The sequence below is a fragment of the Mizuhopecten yessoensis genome, unplaced genomic scaffold (assembly GCF_002113885.1).
Source record: "Mizuhopecten yessoensis strain PY_sf001 unplaced genomic scaffold, ASM211388v2 scaffold11121, whole genome shotgun sequence".
In the NCBI taxonomy this organism is placed as follows: domain Eukaryota; kingdom Metazoa; phylum Mollusca; class Bivalvia; order Pectinida; family Pectinidae; genus Mizuhopecten; species Mizuhopecten yessoensis.
Genome location: NW_018408890.1, coordinates 222,759 through 243,471, shown reverse-complemented (window position 1 = coordinate 243,471; position 20,713 = coordinate 222,759). Strand labels below are relative to the sequence as shown.

The window sequence follows — 20,713 nt, the reverse complement described above, 5'->3', positions numbered from 1 at the left end:
TCACCAACTTGCTTCTCAATACCATTTTGTATGAGCTTTAATTCTCCTATCCCACAATGTATGGGTATAAGATTTTCTATAAAAAGTTTAGGCTCTAGAAAAGATTCATGCGAATAAACACATGGATAAATATTACACGAATTATTGAATTTACAAAATAAACCTTGTTTTATTATAAAATCGTATCTTTGGAAAGTAACAACATAATTCAAGACTAGAACGTGATTTAAGCGTGTATGTGCAACATCTGAGGAACGCTTATTTTATGTTCGACTAAATAAAAACGTAATTTACTTTAATGGAGTAATTTCCGCTCTGTCTGCCAGAGATTCATGATAGTAAGGGGAAGCGCTCGGACTCTTATCTAAGTCAATAATTGTTTTATACCGTTAATGAGTAGACATCTGACCTTGTGGATAGGTCAACAACAGAGAAGGTCGTTATGATAGGTTCACCTTAACGCCCTAAGTATTACCGGCCAAACGTCACTACAATCAAACACTCCAAACCTACATATTTGCTATCTGTCAGCATTTGGTATTTAAAGACATATAACTTAAACCTTTATCTCAGACCGCTAATAGGTTGTGACTCTTTTTCTGGTTGATTAACCATCAATCTTGTTTAACAAAGCACCCAGCAAATGATTGTATCTGGCAAAACTCAATCACGTCAATACCAGTTGTATTGTCAATAATCTAAATACAACAATCTCTACGCAGTTCTACAAGACAATGGTCGTTTGGCACACACAGATCAACGGTGGTTTCGACGGCAGTAAATTAAAACCAAACACTGTGTACGACTGTGTTCACTCAGTGAGCGACTTTTCAGGAGAAAACACCAAACCCTGAACGAGTAGTACGCAAGAGGAAACGTAAAGAAATAGTATCAGCCCCGTCTCACTCCTGTGTTAATATACTATGAACAAAAACAAAATGTGCAAAATGACCATTAAGCACTGGCAACAATGTCTATAATAAATAAAGGAGTTTCTAGCTGACAGTGTTCACATTTTACACCCATTATCATTACCAGGAATTCCAACATGGAACTGCTATGTCTTTCTTTATTAAACATAACGTCAACACTGGTTTCTGACACACTTCTTGAATTTGACGTCTCCAGACAATTCTAAAGAGCATTAAAAAAGAAACGTAAACTTTATTTGTTTTTATAACAATAATAAAACAAGTAACTAGTATTCAAACTTATATTAATCACTCTTGTTGACCCGGATGTTAGCGGGCGGGGGTCTTTATGTGGGAGGAAATCGGAGTACCCGGAGAAAACCCACGTTGTCCGGCAGGTGACCCGATACCTGTTCACGTCCGATCGGGGAATCGAACTCCGGTAGCCTTGGTTAAAGGCAACTGCGCTATCCACTGCGCCACCCAGCCACCCAATAAGAGGTTAGACACTCAAATCCCGATGTGATACCAAACGTTGCGCAATTCAAACATTTTACCATCGTGACAGTTGATATGAATACCTCCTCAAACGTATTTCGAAGCCTAACATTAACTATTCCCTCTAGTACGGCGACTTACGTGATTCATAATTCTAAGTGTAATTCACAGGTTACAGTGTATGCTCTCCCATACAGTTGTCTAAATCTTATCGGCCATCTCCATGTAAAATTATTTTTTAATGAAACGCATCGTAAACCGATAAGGACCAAACACGCAAGATACCTAGATATGTACTGTACCTCGGAGATGACGCGAAAAAGACATTATAAGTTATAGGGTCCTTATATTTAACGGATAATCACAAGGTTGGTCATACAAATGGCAAAAAATCTCTCGATGTTTGTACAATACCAAGCCCGGTGAAACTAATCGTCAAACAGAATTAGTGAAACCCTACTGTTGCTTTGCTAGAAATTCAGTAAAATACAAATGAGACGAACAATTAGTGGCAACAGATTCCCTTACGTTGTTTGTCTTTTTTAACTTCATTTTCAGTTCAAATTAATTTTATGAAAGATAGCGCACTTGGCTTTCACAGTCGGGGTTCGACTCACCTATCACATGCTTCCAGATATTGGCACCTGCGCGGCCACACGGGTTTTCTCAGGATACTCCGGTTTCCTCCCACTGTAAGACGCATGTGCAAGTCAATCCAGGCAAACAAAAGTTACTGGTATAAATTGGAAATTTGTAAATGTTGTAAAAACAAAGAAATTTATAAGATTTTTGAATTCAGCTTTAAATTGTATTCATTGAACACAGCCTCTACTTAGATACATGTTTCATCGTTACATGTCATATCACATGTGTCGATCACTTATGTAGGTACAACATTTGACTTGGGTTTTTTCAACACATAGCATGTTTTTCTTGTGTTATATAATGATATGTAGTTACAACATGATCATGAGCAGCCTCCAAAAACACACACGAATACACTACACAGGGGAGGCCGTCCTTAAATGACCATAGCCGTTGATAGGACGTTAAACAATACTTAACCAAACCAAACTAAGAATGTGTGTAATGAAATGTTAAATTAAATATTTATATTTGAGTTTATACGATGTACATATTATTTAACTTTAGATAGCTTTAGATTTTTTAACACAAGACATATAATAACCAGTGCGGTGAATAAATAAAATATTATCTACGAAACATAGGGGAAATGGTGAAGTTGTAAATCTTACCTATACAAAACCCATTGCGTATCGAAGCAGAAGGAAGATATATAAGTCGGCACGTATTCCAAAGTATTTGGCATATGAAGAAATGTACGAGTACGTCGCAAACTTCAATACTAAATAATCGACATACGAGCGCATCTTTGTACACAAACACCAAAGCAGACGTTAACTACAGACAACAGAAAACGTTATTAAATATGTAGACTAGATTACTGAAATCTCGTTAATACTACGAGACTAGTCCGTGGACGGTTCCGTCGGAATTAATTGTAGACATGAATCACACTTCTGCTACAACTAGATGTATTTTGCATGTATATATCAGCACGGTAGCGCAGAAACGACAGCCCAAGTAACGTAGAAAACAAATTTATTAAATGATAAACACTGGTAGTTAGGTTATATCAGAGAAGATACCGTTACTTATACAACAACACAGTAAGTTATCACCCGGATCAAAGACTGTTTACACATATATATGCAATATTAATCGGTTCTGACATCAAACACATAGTGATTTGCACTATTCCATGCACATATAAACAAACTCAATCCGGCAACACAAATCTCCACATCCCTCAATCTATTGTGCGTGTTATCAGTACAGGTCCTCTTCTTGTGGACATTTTTTACAGCCGATGCTTAAAACCCAAATATTGACATGATGACGATGGCTTATTGTAGCGTAGATTGAAGAATATCCTGATGGAAACATTGTCTATATAATCCATCATTCAAGATGATGACGTTCTTATCCACAAAACTGGGGGAAAGACAACAATTCCCTATTATGCCTATAGGGTTGTGATCGTGGGGTATACAACCATTGTCCCTAACTCAACACAATATTAGCCAATGTAGGGCGAATGTGCAAATATTTGCTTGTGTTAAAAACGACCTACGGGTTTAAGGAACATCTCCTTATTCAAGAAGCTGAAGATAAAGTTACTGTTACTGAAGATAGGTTTGGCGTTTATATAAGCATCATATACATACAAGATAAACACACCACGCCACCAATGACCAGATACCTAATACATATCTAACACGTTTACTCACAGGGTGATGAAAAGGAATCGTAATCAACAGTTTAGTATCATGCTTGATAGGGTTCAAACATAAACTAATAATATTATCAACATTTCCTCTAGCTATGTTGAAAAACGATAAGGTATCGTCTATGCGTTCGGAAGTCTTTTCTATGCTAACCTGATACCCTTCCAGGTGTAGCCAGGCTAAGAATGGTCGAGGTTTAAAAAAAACTCCCGTAAAAATACAGTATTCCGTTTCTATATATAAAAGAAAAACTTCATTTGCAATTTGACTTACATAAACAGAAACACAGAGCATGTTTTGTATAGAATGTGTACTTTCTAGTTTCTGCTTCACTAGATAGCTGGTTTAGGCCTAATCACATTAGACTGATATCGTTGAGTTGAGAACAAGGTCATGACCCACTGAGGGCATTCTTTACAGTTCCGTAAATTAGGAGTTGTATCCATCGTAAGCACATACTTAACATTTGTGTACGGTGATCTGGTCACGTTGGCCGTAATGACATTTACAGCGATTAGTGACGTAACGACTTGGTTATCTACTTGATACGAGCTACAGCCATGACCTAGATTCCTACTCGTAACCTTGGAAGATTCTGTCAAGGTTTTCATGTTTAGCGATATAAAGATTCGCTAAAACACTACAGCAAACCACGCAGCGGTGACTGATATGTATCAATTATTTACAAATGTCTATTGGCATTTAACGTGAACATACTTATGCTTTATTTGACATAGACTTTCAACAATAAGCTAGGCTTAGTAGTGTGCTAATGACGTGGGAAGGTGATGTAGCGCCATGGATTTCGGGAATAGAACCAAAAGCAATTTAAAAACAAACATTGTTGACATTTACTTTCCCATTGATCTACAATGTACCTATGACTTGCAGTATTTTTCGTTATGATCTCTTGAATGATAAGATTATGTTATATCCGGCACCAGGGAGAGTATTTAACATGTATAAGCTGATTAAGAAATTCCTTTAGGCATAGAAATCAATCAATACGTCACTGCATTCAAAGTTAACATTTTCATTTTGAAAATTGAGCATCACAATTTTTTACCTTATGGGTTGGGTACATATGTAGGAATTAAATCAATAACATAGGTATGCGATGTTGAAATAGATAAAGCAACACTAGTAAAGTGAGAGGAAACTGTCATTCTCATCAAATGGCAATGCCACCAAATACAGAACTGTTCTTCATGATGTGCAGTCATCATTTATATTACATATATATTGTATTTTTATCATACCGTCAATTTGAAATACAAGTCAATTTTGAATTAAATCATTCAGCGAATAATCATTCAGATATATGCCAAGGGGTGGTGGTGGTGGTGGTGGAGTGTATTGGAGTCGTTTGTGGGGTGGGGAGGGCACGGAGAGGAGGGGGTGTGATCCTGTACAAACTAGCCTGTCCTTTAAAACAAATACAAACTGTATCTCGAGAAAAAGAAACACAGTTTTACAAACGATAGGGTGCCTATGACCATCATGGGGTAAAAGAGTAACAGAGACTGTAAATATGCCTCAGTAATAAGTGTATTCTGGTCACTGGCATTTTTCATAACTCCAGAAGTAGTTTTAATGTTTCTTCAAACGAACGATATAAACATGATTTTGTTCACTTTCCGAAGTAAACTCTGCATGAATTACTTGTAGGAAAGATCTTCCAGTGAAAATAAAGTGATTTATAGCACGATGGCATAAGCTATGTTTACAACGCATAGGAATGCCATGCACGTACATCTTAATCCCATATCTTGTGCACGTGTACGATTTATCTTGTCCGTTCATCTGTATTGATAGTACAAATGCTTTACAACAAACAAGGGAGGTAGTTGTAATGGCAGGAGGAATGGCTATCATGACGCACGTGCTAAATATGATGGTTGGAACAGGCAAATGATTACTTGTCTCGAAATAGCATATACTTGTCTCTAAACGAAAATAGTAAACAGTCACTTAACTCAATTAGAGAATTCTCACTTAAGTGTTCTCCTATTAATATTGTTATAGTTTTACACATTTCAGTTTTCTATTACATCCAATTACGGAATAATTGAATAAAGCAATGTATTTTAGAAGTCGATATTTTGTAAAGTTTTTTCTTTGATTTAATGAAATATAAGATTCACATCCTTTTTCGTACACTTTGATACTTGCAAACTTTATGAGCTGCCGAAGATACAATGAAAAGGTACATTTGCTGTTGATGGCTATGTTTTTAAGCACTGCATAAAGCCGTGGAGCGGTTATCAAAAACATTTTCTTTAAATAGATACTGCATCATCAGAAAAATGTTGATCATACGTTAACGATTCATAAACAAACTAAATATATTTATTTACAAAACTAACTGTTATTTAATCAATGCTGACGAAAACAATTGTGCTCAACACTGTTTAGGTCTTGCGTATAAAGTCATCAGTTTTGTTGTTTTTATAAAGGGCTTTCACCCTTAACCTAAAATATATGATACTCGAATGCTTGTTGTATGAAAAGAATATTGCGACGTATTAGCGTGATGGACATAAGTAATATAACTGAATGATTTGTTTGAAGGTGGATTTATGTCTTTTTATCACCACAGTTATGCGCTTTTTGTGTAAACGACAAAGAAATAAAGAATGTCGACAAGGTTAAGAAATCAAACAAAAACTGAAATAAAGATTTTAAGGATTGAGATGTGATACAAGGACGGTTGTAGCCTCTTTAATATCCTCTTATAGCAGAGAGCAAAGGTCAAATGCTGGGTCTCCTTGGTTACACCAAACTTTGTTATCACGTGATAGGCCACTACCGGCTAATTATTTCCCTTTAAAACCAGCATAGATAGCACAGCTATCTAAATCAATATATGTTCAACAAAATTCCGTGCCTATCTAGATATGTTCTATAATTAAATGCGGCGATCTGTGGTTTATCTTAACTGGACAGGTACTAATTACTGTTACACCTGACCACACTGACAGTGTTTATCGGGAATTGACGGACACATTGTCCGAGGCTGTTTACAGGAATTACGAACTTCGTTCAGAACATGCCGGCGCATTGTGATAGTGATCAATCTAGCGAACCGGAAACTGAATGACCGGAAATAACAACGGCGTTGTCTAAAATGATTATAATATCATAGGAAGGCAATTGTAGATTACTTTATAACTCGTTGTTCGGTATGACCGTACGACCTTATGTGTGACCTCTACTTTATTCGTCTACAATGATATGGTGCTTTCACATGGATAGCTTACCGACCGGAAGTGCAAACAGGTTATTGCATAAATATTCAAAACATTAAAATCAACAAAATGTCGGATGCTGTTCAGAGATGTATTTCAGAGAGACAGTCCTAACATTCTTATATTTGTATTAATTCAGACACAAGTTGCACAAGATACAATAAGGATATGCCGTTTTCCTCCCATAGATCTAAATTCACGTGAACATGCTGATGGAACAAAAATCGTCGCGAAAATAGGTATATCTAAAATTAAGGAATTTAAACTGTTATACCGGGGCAAGAACTGTCAATTTTGTTTAAGTATTTTTCTATCTCACAATTTTACAATTCATATCAATCAAAGTATGCATATTTGTATTTCGAGCACCCTATCGAATAACTGTTTCTGATGTATGTATGTTACAAGTACAAATGTGTTATCTTTTAGTTCCTGGTGATGTCAATGACCAGACTATAAAGACCTATATATATATACCTCTTTATCGTCAGGAAGCGGTTTACATAATATCATGCCAACCAGGAGTACACATGTAGCTATCTGGTTTCTAATGAAAAGTACAGCACAGCATGTATGCAAGCATCTTTGTGATGTGATACAAATGTAGATTAACCTCGTTTATCAAGTCATCGGTAATCCGGCTATCACACTTTCAAGCAATCACTGATTTGATAGTCCCTTTATCCAGTCACCACTTATCTGATAGTCTCTATATCCGGCCGCCACTAATTTGATAGTAACTTTATCAGGCCACCACTAATTTGATAGTCCCTTTATCCAGCCACCACTATTTTCACGTCATTCAGTAATGTCAAAAATGTTTATCATTCCCCAAAAAAATGATGTTAGTGTTCATGTTTTCATAAAGCCTGTTGTAATTTTACACTCACGTATATTTGAACAATAAGAGTTCCTAGATGGGAAATGTTAAAGTATTCATTCCAATCATACAGTACCGCAATTAATTAACGTAAAACCATGAAATGGACGGCAATATAAAGGAAGTAAAATCACGGTATGCCGTGTTACTATCCTCCTTACTGTCTGTATAACGATCAAATGCACGTTACAGAGTCGTTAACGACGTGCGTTTCCTATTCTCCGTCCCATACGTAGAACAAGTTATGTATGAATTAGTTTCCTATAGCTGATTTGATACACAATGGAGGATGTTTTATCACTCCTGTAGGAATATTACCAGAAGATGTGATACATACCGGAACTACCCATTTGTTAAAATACTTGCTGAGGCTTATATGCTTGTCCTACTCATTAAGTTTTACATTATTTTATGTTTTAAATAAACATTCCAACATATATTCACAGATTTGCTTGAAATTACTCTTATTAATGAGTGTTCCGGTAACAAATAAAAAAATCCTAATTCAATTGAATCTAGAAATGCATGTGTCTGTATTCAAAACACCTAATAAAATATCCCGACGTCATTTACATTTTACACATTTTTATTGTTGACGTCGTGTGTATTACCAGTCATAGATAGAAACATATTTAACCCATTCACCCCTGTATTTTGGCAATTGATTTCAACATCCTTTGATTTGGAACAATCCAAATTCGTCACTAAGGTGTCCCAGGGTTAAATGCGATTTTTATTCGATTTGTTTGTTTTCCTGGAACGTCTCCTATTTTCACTGGTTCAATATTTCGCGGATTTGCATAAAAATCATAAGTTGTGGATTGACTGTTATGAGGTTTGTTTTGTGCTGCTCAATTAATGATCCAGTGAAAGCTCTTAAGATGGTAATTATGATGTTTGTTACATTTCTGCACTTATTCTCAGACAATACGTTATTCTTCCTGTAGATGTATTTAAACCTAACTATATATACAGGAACAATACATAATAGCGTAAAGAGTCAAACTTTTTGCAATAATCTGTAAGACTTAATACGAGACTAACAGTAAAACCATTAATATCTTCAATCGGCCTACTGTTGACGCGAGGTTACTGCAAACATTAGTTACTACGGACAACGGTTATAAATAGCGTGTAATATATTTGAGCTATATCTGTGGCCTCCAAGTTAAAATACCACGAAATCAGTCAGTAGGAAATATTAACGTTGATATGCAAAATTAAATTCCTTTTATCAATTAACTCGAAAATGTCAAAAAAAAGTTTTACAGTGTATAGTGTTCGTGGTAATTGATAAATAAATGGCTGATAAGCAATTATTCTGTTGATGTTAAATATACAAGATGTAACAAAAATATATCTTAGATGAGAATTTGCACGTATGCATCCCTCGTGCACGCACAAACATTAAAATATCCCAAAGTTGTCTTAAGAAGATTTTGAAAGTCTTCTTATATTTTGGAAAGAATGTTTGAAATTGACTACGTAATGGAAATGTTTTTGCAAGTAATTGCAATTGTATACTCGGTTCCTATATTTCCAACACGCCCTGGATTATCATATTTCAGTCATCGTGTAATGAGTGAAGCATGCTTGTGATCAGATCCTAATAATTACACATCTTGAGATCTGACGATGCTTGGTGCAGTTGTAAGCAAAAACCTTCAAGTCATTATAAAGTCTACTGTGCTATCTTGTTATACTTCATATCCTGTTTGGCATGTTAACGCTGTTTGCTACGAGCTTTATCGTTATATAACAACACTCGACCTGTCACGCAATGTAGATAATTACTACCCAGCTTGATATCGAAGCTTTATATTCCTTGTAAAATGTACTTATCATTATTCCTTTAGTAATATACAGTCCAATGCAGATGTGGTGAACACAATATTCCATGACTTGATTTCACTAAACTGTTGTCTTTGAAAGATTATGGTTGAATCATAAAAAAGCACCTGGTGGTTTTACAATGTTAAGCCGTAATACTGACCCAACAGATACACAACATTCCTACAGGTCTGATAACGGCATCACGCGGTGTCCCATCAAATATGGTCACTTTTGTTCAGTTTTGTATCCATAAGGTCTTTATAACTAACGTCTATAAGTTGATTGTCAAAATGAAATATCTGTATAATAATATACAATTTTATCTAAATTGACATAACTTCACTTACCTTGACTTGTTGACTTCGTATCATTTGTTATGATCTAAATTTGTTGTTTGTTATAAATATAAATCTGATGCTAGTTTCACCATGCTAAAATCACCGGCAACCTACATGATTTTAGAATGTTAGATTGAATTTTCGATGTGACCCCTGCCCCAAAATAATGTAACATTGAGTTCACTACAGTCGTCAAATTCACCCACCCAATCCTGCTGCAGACTTATTGATTATATGTTTGGTACATTCGTGCTATTTAAGGTAAAGAATAAAGGTTTTTGGACAATAACATTTCCCCGCTACATATTTGGACATGTCAGTATTGTCTTAAGAGTATCATTTTACCTTGACCATGATACAACGGATAGCTATAAACAAACTTTAAACATCATACTCAAGAACTTAAGTCATGCGAAAACAATAACTTATATTCATACACATGTAAAAAGATGTTGATGTTCAAAACTGAGAACATTGATGTTATCGTTAGGAAAATTTAGTCAGGCGAGCACAATAAATTGTGTAAAGATAATGTTGTTTCCTTTGTTGTAGAAAAGATTGAGATCTTAAACTCTATAGTAAATATTGACACGCTATTGATTTAATCTATGTATCACAGCCAGATTTGACCAAACACTGACCCCTATGTGAATATCCTTGGACCTTTACCGGCCAGAACAATAGTTTGGAATATCATATAATTGACATCATTTATTTTGTTCCTTCACAAATAGCATAAGTTTTAGATGTTTTAGGTTTTAGTGCATTCGTGCTGTAATTAAACATAAGTGATGCAAGCTTCAATACACTAGACATAAATTTAAACGTGAGCATTTTTGTAGATAATACACCTTTATACAGCGCCACTGTAGAAGGTAATTGACTACAACACATGTAGTCTCGCCCTACTACGTAAAGGGAGATCTGACTTGTCCATAACTATGTGATTTTAAGTGTATTGTAGGCTGGTTGTACAGGGTTTCACGTCCATACAACAGCTAAGGTCATTTAGAATATAATTGGGTGGACATAGACTGGATTTTAGATGTTGAAAATATTTAATAATAGCATGTCACAACGTCCATGTATCAATGTCTGACTTCTTTGTGACCTAAATCACAGCGACGCCGTAACCTCAGATCTCAGGCGTCCATAGCTACTGTAATATGCAAATATTTCACAAAATCTTAATTGAATCCAACAACTCTATTTCAGAATTTCGGACTACCTGTCAGATGGTTAAATGCTGCTAGCTGCGTGTTAATTTCTCCTTCAACAACGGAATAACCACCAAAGAGATGCACGACTGTTCACGAACGAATTACTTTTTTGCTATTTCAAGGTAGAGGTTCAATATGACATTAGTTTGAAGTTAGGAACTTTCAACTGTGACAATATAATTATGTATCCAAACATTGATTTGGTTCCCGTCTATAGGAACCTGTTATTAAACAATTATTGCACCAGTACAAGACGCTTTCAATTAAAAATATGTATTGATCATGTATCTAGTAAACGCGGCCATTAACGGAACAAATTTAATGGCACTGTAAAGAGGTAACTATATATCAAGGAAGAGGAATTAATAAATTGTTACGGAAAATGTAACTTGATATACGAAGACAATATATCAGATGGTAAAAACATTAGATGTCATTGCAGTTTTTACTGAACAGTGTAGGAGAAGGGTTACAGTTATCTAGGATAAAACAAGTGTAAAACATTCTGACATATACATGTACAAATAGATATTCAATAACATTATTCTATTCGTTCACCTGCTCAGCCATTGTTACCATTTTCTTATTGAATTTGACTTTCAAGTTTATCCCCTTGTCAACGTTGGCACTGCAGTAGTTTGTGTAAAATATCTTTAAATGTTAGATATCAAGACATGTTTACTATCCTGGACGATAACCTGAAGCACATCAAACTATCAAATGTAAAATTGGTACTTATATCACCTGTGAGATGTGCAAGTTTAAAGATGACTAACCATTCGTACCAGGGTCCTGGTGAACAAAGCCTGGGTAGCTTAAATATAATCAAATATTTTGCCTGGTTTGTGTTAAATATATTGAATGTAACACCTAAAATGTCATGTCATTACAATATAAATATAAAAAAAATGATCACACGAGGAGAAAAGTAAATTACAAAACATAAAATTCCATATGTTTCTGAAATGATTATACTCTCTCACGGCTCGTTTGATCTGGAGTTTCATACTTTACATACAAATGTTATATTTTAACTGATTTATTGCAATTTCTGATTATCATGCATCGTCAATTATTTGAAAAATGCTTGCCCAGATGACTTGTGAATAATTTTGTATCGTATAACATATTTTAGTGACTTTATATATTAATATCTTTGATAAATGTTCTATAGTTATATCAAAAAGGCACTTAATAATGTGTTTTCTATGAATACAAATGTGTCGTTTGAATAGTGCAAACAATTTGAAGAAATAAATCTGAATTCCTTGGAAACAAATTACAGAGAGTTATGTTGGCGTGTACTCACATGAATAATATGTCATACTAAAATATTTAAAATAGTTCCTTATCTTTTGTATATACTTGATTTGTATACATCGCAGACAATGAATTACATTTTCTGTGTTGTTAATTGGAAATCCGAACGTCAAATCTATCCTAAGGATTGACCGGGGCCCTGTAGATTTATCCTGTCGTCATAAAACTGTACTTATTATTGGCGACATGGTACCACTTGAGACGTGATTAGTGTATACATAAACTTATACATTATCAAGTAAGAGGCGTTAAATTCCTCAGAATATTTACATTGATTGCATGTCTACACCTGCTATAATTTCATTTTCTTTCACGAAAAGATATGTTGGTACATTCAAAATCTCAGTAGGAACATCAAAGGAATATTTGAAGGTTTTATGAACTACTCGACAATGATTTACAACAATGGAGTGGCTTCTGACAGAATAACAGTAGCAGGATGAAGTAAATCATCACATAAAATGTTCCTAAACATACGTAGAGTGTCCTAAAGGAAACAATGGTAAGATTAGATAACTTTTGCATTCAATAATTTACATTGACAAAGCATATGTAAACAAACAAAACAGATGACTGTACTACAACCCGGAATCTACAACACCATCTCATCATAGCAATGCCCGATAACAATAATAAATATAATAAAATCTGTGCCCAATGGAGCATGACATAGGGAACATTCGGGAAACTCAACTTCCGGAATTTTCAGTCATATCATTTTAGTTTGATTAAAACGAAAACTCCTTACACTGTTTTTATTCGATACAAGGCTATACTGACAAGGAAAATTACATCATACAAACTCAGGTTTCCGGACTTACACGGTCGTGATGCAGATCGAATGATAAATACAATCTATTGTATTGTTGTTTTGTCATATCAGTTGATCCTGCAGCTTCTAGTTTGACGATAGCTATTATATCATGGTATACGACAGCTGTTATAGACGTAACGATTAGACACCAGCGTCAGATCCAGGGAAAGCAGGCAACCACCTACACAAACTCCTTGTATTTACAGGCAGGAATCTTACACTAAGAGAACACCTCTTAACAAAGCAGTCTCACATCAAGAGGAAGCCTCTCAGCACGTCGATATGTTTTGTCACAACTCTGCTAATGATAACAAGATATGTACTAATGAATCCACACTAATCAGTGCATTCAGCTTACTCCTACGTAAGGTCTCAAAATCACTTCTGAAGAAAACTGTGTGCTTAAATTTTAGTTTTATATAACACATCACATCATTTTTGTTTTGTTTTCAAATGTCAAAAAATATGATATCATCGCTGACATAAAAACAACCTGGATGTATAGCTTATGGAGCCTGACGTTGTCTAGTTCTCAGTGTCTCCGTCACCGGTCAAGTGGTCGTATCCTGTATAGGAGACCCGCGCCAGACTATTGACTATACCAGTGATGTGTATGGTGTTGTGCAATGTTATACGGCACGTATTGTCTTTGAATACAGTTGCCAATTCTCAAGACATTTTCTGGTATTGATTATTCATATTGTTAGTCTTTGTGTTTCTATACTTCGTTTTTATGACATTCTGTGATATTCAATCTACAAGTTGCCAGGTGCTTTTTTTGCAGAAGCAATTCGTCGTTTTACCACGATCCCTGGTTCGTCCCACAAATATCACAAAGAAAGGTCCTACAATAGTCACATATTAACAGTACTTTTCACACGAATAGCCCAACAGAAGTAACCGCGCATAAAGAATAGATTTTGACAGAACTGTGTTGAATATCATCATACTTGTTAAAAGGATGTATTTCTTTCTTTAAGTGATAAATAGGCGACTTACTAATAAGGAAAACTTAATACAGGTACATTATATTTAGAACCAGCAGATTTTTTGTTGTTGTTCAAAACTAGCAAACCCGGAATTTTCCCAGCTTTGTCATTTTATCAATGTCTTACATATATATTATCTCTGTCCTTTTGTCCTCATATTTATTTTCTAAACATGCAAATTTAAAAATTACGAATTTCGAATATTTGTATAAACCCCTAGTTGAGGTTACCACGCTATGACAGACTTCTTAACAATTTTCTGAACGAAATAAAATGTGAACCTCTGTATTCAGTTCGTCACGCCTGTTTAGTGACATCCTACGTAATCCAACTCTCAGCTTCCCAAAGGTCGAAGGCCAATCTCAAATGTTCCAGACGAGGACACAATTTGAGCGCTATAACCACAAATTAGCATTTCAATAAGTCTCCTCCTGTTGTAGCTTATACTCGGATTGTACAGTCAGTGGTTCATATAAAGGAAAAAGGAAGGATGAAATAAGTATCAACAGGGCACATTCATGGATGATACGCTACATAATATTGCTAAGATGTTTCTTTGTCGTACAGTGGCCGATTCAGAGTTGGGTCGAAGCCTCGGGAGCCCATCAAGCCTGCCAATATTCTTTAAAATTTGATTTATTCTTATTCGGAAACCCCCATTGCAACCCCACAACACTTACTGTAACTTTATGTATTCTTGACTTGGTGCAATTTATTTAATAATTATATTCTCGACTTAAATCTTTATTCTGGAATGATATTCAACTCAGCCTCAAAATGATAAGGTTCGACTGATGTATGTATGACAGTTGACTTTTGAATCAATTATCATTTATTTAAAAATCGAGATATAAATAATAAGGGAAAAAAATAATGAAAAAATATAAAATGTTTGTATACATGTCGTTAAGTTTATAAATCTTTGCATGACCTAGTCCTAACTAATTTATATAAATTGTATTGATAGTATATTAATCTAATATACCAAATATGTTGAACGCCGAAAATATACTGATATCCTATGGGTCTCCGAGTAAGAAGCACAGTAAGAGTACAAGTCCCGTGTGGGTCCAAGAGGTAGAAACTAAGAAAGGGTTGGAGTCCCTTATGGGGTTCCAGGGAAGAAAAGCAGAAAGGGTACCAATCCCCTGTGTGTTTCAATGGAAGAAATACAGTAAGAAGGGATGCCTGCTATGCAATCTTACACAGACATGAACATGTTTAATGTGTATATAATGCAGTTATGAGTAAGATGAATTTATTGTGTATGATATAAATACTGTCGATTCGAGGTATCATGAAACGAATATAAAGGCATAATCGCTAGATTTACTTAAGAAATCAATTTCGGCTTTGGAAGACGTATACATTATTTTTGCTTTAAAAGTATGTTTGTGTATGTTCCGTACAACCTAGGTTACATCTTCATTAACACTATGAGTAAGTTCTTTTTACTCCAACATGTTATACACCACAGATTAGCTTATATTACAACCACGTTTAATACAAATGACGATTTGGTCAGATACTTTTAGATTTGCTAGTTCTGGAAACCACTTTGCCGGTTCTGGAAACCACTTAATTTCTGTACATTGTGATGCTCTCAAAGTCAGCGTTGGGAAACCACTTATGGTCTTTAAGGGTCACCAAAATATCATTATGTGATGCTGTCAAATGTTTCCGAAAGGAGAGGATTTTATTTTAATTAAATTGGTGCTACATAAATTTTACGTGACATGGCGTGGTCTCCCTACACGATCACGAACACTCTGTCGCGCGACGTGCGGTTAACCAAACGTCAGTCACACCTCTGTTAACAGTAAAATAAACCTGGCGGCACAGTTCAGGGGAGAATCGTGACCTTAAGTAATTAATGGTTATCTTGTCAAAACAACAATCAAAATTTTGGTTTGAAGTCATTTTTGTGTTCGTCATTTCAAATCTGTACAATATTGCTGCATTATTTAATTCATTAAACGCTTAAATAGATGAATTGTCCACATCGCAGTTTTACTGGGTTTTATGACGTTTTCTTATACTTCAAATATTTTCCGAGTGGACAGAAACGGAAATGTGCATATCACTAAAGAGTTTGACCTTCTATCGAGGGACCGTACATTGTTTGTTCTCGTTCTGAGATTATAACAACATACCATGATAGTGTAGATAAAGAGACATAGCCGAATACAAACGAGTTGACCCAAAGACCAGGTAGGCAGTCGGCAGACATGCTGTCTGGACAGTGACATTTAAAAATTTGTTATTTCAATAATTAGACATATTCTATTCGCCATACCACATGTTTTGCAATCTAAACACAAGCGTTCATACATAATAACATCCAATGATAGAAGCTCTATCACAAGCAAGTATGTTTTTGTTCATATCATCAGAAATAACTCGCTTAAAGTATCATATATGTTACAACTTCATGCATTTTTAATTATAACCCACATACTTGCATTAAATAGCATATCTGTAATTGAAAAACGATATCCTAATATATCTAGATCTTCAATATCAGCAAACACCAGCGATTCCAATAGGGTCAGGAGGCCCCTACGATCACGGCCCAGTTGTTCAAAAGATGATTGGCTTAATCACTGTTTAACGACATTTTTCAACCTTTGATAATTTCGTCGATGTAAAAGGTAAAAACTCGTAATTTTACACGTATATTAACTCTACTAAATCCTGGATATCTTGAAAGTTTTAACTCAATCAATGGTTGTGTTTCAAGGATACACATACATTGAGATTTGCGGTAATCACTGATTAAGCTAATCGCCCTTTGAACAACTGGGCCCTGTAGTACTGGATACGGTACTGAACTTGTCCTCGCTGTGTTACACCCATGAGCATCAACAGTTCCCGGTTCACGTATATACTTAACACTGTTGTATACAATATAGGCGTTGTTCTATGTTAACATTCTCAAATCTGCAAAGTCAGACAGGTGTTCCCGGTCCAAGTTTCTATAATACTTAATACATAAAAATGTGCCAAAATAGTTTGCATATTTTAGATTTTCTCCTGCAACAATACAGTCATTATAAGTGGTTGACACAGTTTTTTTTATTGTAATCATAAAGCATGACATTATTCTTCACTTCAGCAAATTAGTCTTCTCCTTTCAACGGTCCACACTCATCGCAAATCGCGAAATGTTATCAACGAAAATAATTTGACTGGCCACATTGAATGAAATGCCCAAACAAACTAAATATGAATATTTTTAAAAGAAAAAGACAATGCAAATAAATGATCGAAAACAAAAGAAAACAACCTTGTAATCTACAGTCTATTTAATTCTATATGTAACTTCATATCTTTTAAACAGTGTTCAATATAGTTCTGTTTTCATTGAAATACTGACTGGCTCGCTTTACCTTACCAGATCGATGGCAGGGACTACAATTCGATTCAGAATATTTATAGATTTACTAAACCATTCCACATCCCGGCTGAACTAACATCATCAGATTCATGCTCAATACGTTTATTTCGGCTCACCAGAAAACAAAAATCTTTTAGGTATTATTTTAAGTAGATACAATATATAAGTTTTAATTAGCGTTTTTACATTTTTGTATATCTTTACTGACAATGAACTAATACGTTTAACCGTAGAAGGGATTTCTGTATATCTTTACTGACAAAGAACTAATACGTTTAACCTTAGAAGCGATTTCTGTATATCTTTACTGACAATGAACTAATACGTTTAACCTTAGAAGGGATTTCTGTATATCTTTGAAATGTTGATCGATTTCAATCCAATTTGTTTTTGAAATAAACGTACAAATATATGTATTTTGTTTTTATTATATGAAAATTAACGTTTTGAATGAAAAGACAAATGACCTATGTGGTATCAAGCTAACAAAAAGCTTGACAAAAATACCTGGTCGATAGTCAAGTGTTTCAGTTAAGAATAAATGAGCTATATAATGCTTCCAAAATATATCTTCGTTGACATATGAAATATGAATGATATGCTACTAAGACTTTGATGTTAACGTTTAAGTTAATGTTTCTGTAACCATCACAAGTCATTACCTATGACTGATGTCAGAGCGGTTTGGCATAACTTCAATACTTATCCCTTTGCCAATAGTGTGTGACGCCGTGTAAAATCGTCAATAAATGATGAAATGTATTATTTTAACAGCGTTCCTTAAGTTATGTGGGACTGATGTTAACTACGTACCAGGCGATAGAAACATTGTTATTGTAAGTACTGTAGATACATCTAAGGTAGATATGAAAGAAATCTGCTTTCAGAGATGTTGGCGTGATCTGGCGGTACCTGATTCTTGAAAATACCAACGTGTAAACAAAACCGTAACTAAAATTCAAAATTGATAAAACTAAGAATTTGAATAAAGGAAAGATTTTAAAGGAGACCCTTGAAAAAGTACAAGGTAAAGCCATGTGTTCCAGATAGGAAAATGTCTTCTGCTTTATCAACGCAAACCACCATGTAAACTAAATCATATCCAGCAATGCTGTATCCTCAACACGACAACGTATTAGCATTACCAACGTAAACAGAAAATGTCCCTTCAAGACCACCAAAGCTGAATACACTGCAATTGTATATGGCTCAGATAGAGCACTGTTTCCTTCAATAATATGGAACCAAGCTATTGCAGTTTCTCCTGTGATCTATAGTGTTTAGCTAAGCTAGATCAGTTTCTCCTGTGATCTATAGTGTTTAGCTAAGCTGGATCAGCTTCTCCTGTGATCTATAGTGTTTAGCTAAGCTGGATCAGTTTCTCCTGTGATCTATAGTGTTTAGCTAAGCTGGATAAGTTTCTCTTGTGATCTATAGTGTTTAGCTAAGCTGGATCAGTTTCTCCTGTGATCTATAGTGTTTAGCTAAGCTGGATTAGTTTATCTTGTCATCTATAGTGTTTAGCTAAGCTTGACCAGTTTCTCCTGTGATCTATTGTGTTTAGCTAAGCTGGATCAGTTTCTCTTGTGATCTATAGTGTTTAGCTAAGCTGGATCAGTTTCTCTTGTCATCTATATTGTAAAGTAAAATGAAGCACTGCCGCCGTACTATATTGTACATACACGAAGCTTTGTTTCCGGCAATCTATATTACATAACGCAACGGTTCCGTTTGTATCTACAGTCAGCACCAAACCCTTCAAACATAAGTTTCCTCTCGTGATGTGTATGTGTATTGTTTCAGATGCGACATTCCATTGATTTTGGTATCCACAGGCAGTAATTTGTAAGATAACCGCCTACTCACACTCAACATCGCATTGGAACCTACTCAAGATCTATCGCCAATTCATGCAATATAAACCACATATATTCTGTTATGTACTTTGATAAAGTGTTTCCCTAAGACAAGGGTTGTAAAGGTCGTGTGTTTTAAATTTTGAAACCGAAATGTAGAGGTGCTTACTGTAAACAAGGCAAATGCATACGACACCATAGGTAATTCGAGAAAATTTGGTGTTATAACAATTAGTATTATTTTATCAATATAACATTTAAGTGGAGCTACTTAACTACTGAAGGTTGTAATAAAACTATAATCCCGCAAAATGAGCGTTTGCTATGGACTATTGCTTATGACGTTGAAATAATTTTAGTCTTGACCTGAATCGATACAAATCACCAACTTCATTAATTAAGAGGTCATCAAAGCCAAGGAAATACATCGGAAAGAAGTCTAAACACTGAGGTCTTAATCACGTGACAACGGGGTCGAAATCTCATGACTTGGACGGGTAAGTGTCTCCTGTAGGTAAGAGTGTGTCACTGGGTTTTGAGGTTTTGGGGTCGGACGGGTAAGTAGCTCCTGTAGGTAAGAGTGTGTCAGTGGGTTTTGAGGGTTGGGAGTCGGACGGGTAAGTATCTCCTGTAGGTGAGAGTGTGTCAGTGGGTTTTGAGGGTTGGGGGTCGGACGGGTAAGTGTCTCCTGTATGTAAGAGTCTGTCACTGGGTTTTGAGGTTTTGGGGTCGGACGGGTAAGTATCTCCTGTAGGTAAGAGTGTGTCAGTGGGGTTTGAGGGTTGGGGGTCGGACGGGTAGGTGTCTCCTGTAGGTAAGAGTGTGTCACTGGGTTTTTAGGGTTGGGAGTGGGACGGGTAAGTGTCTCCTGTAGGTAAGAGTGTGTCAGTGGGTTTTGAGGGTTGGGAGTCGGACGGGTAAGTATCTCCTGTAGGTGAGAGTGTGTCAGTGGGTTTTGAGGGTTGGGGGTCGGACGGGTAAGTGTCTCCTGTATGTAAGAGTCTGTCACTGGGTTTTGAGGTTTTGGGGTCGGACGGGTAAGTATCTCCTGTAGGTAAGAGTGTGTCAGTGGGTTTTGAGGGTTGGGGGTCGGACGGGTA

At 35.6% G+C, this 20,713-nt stretch overlaps 1 protein-coding gene across 3 annotated transcripts in view; it reads right to left on the bottom strand.

Annotated features, from left to right (window-relative positions):
- Nucleotides 1-20,713, bottom strand: part of LOC110466155 (protein FAM167A-like) — a 59,267-nt gene that overhangs the window by 30,175 nt on the left and 8,379 nt on the right. Inside the window, exons 1-2 of one of the 3 annotated variants that reach the window (XM_021522502.1) lie at nucleotides 2,666-2,808; nucleotides 2,027-2,099 (exon numbers count right to left, since the gene is read on the bottom strand). The exons of 1 other annotated variant lie outside the window; for it this stretch is intronic. The gene's annotated coding sequence lies outside the window, so the exon portion shown is untranslated. Of the gene's footprint in view, nucleotides 1-2,026; nucleotides 2,100-2,665; nucleotides 2,809-20,713 lie in introns of those variants that run through there. One more of the 3 variants, XM_021522503.1, reaches the window with a different exon arrangement.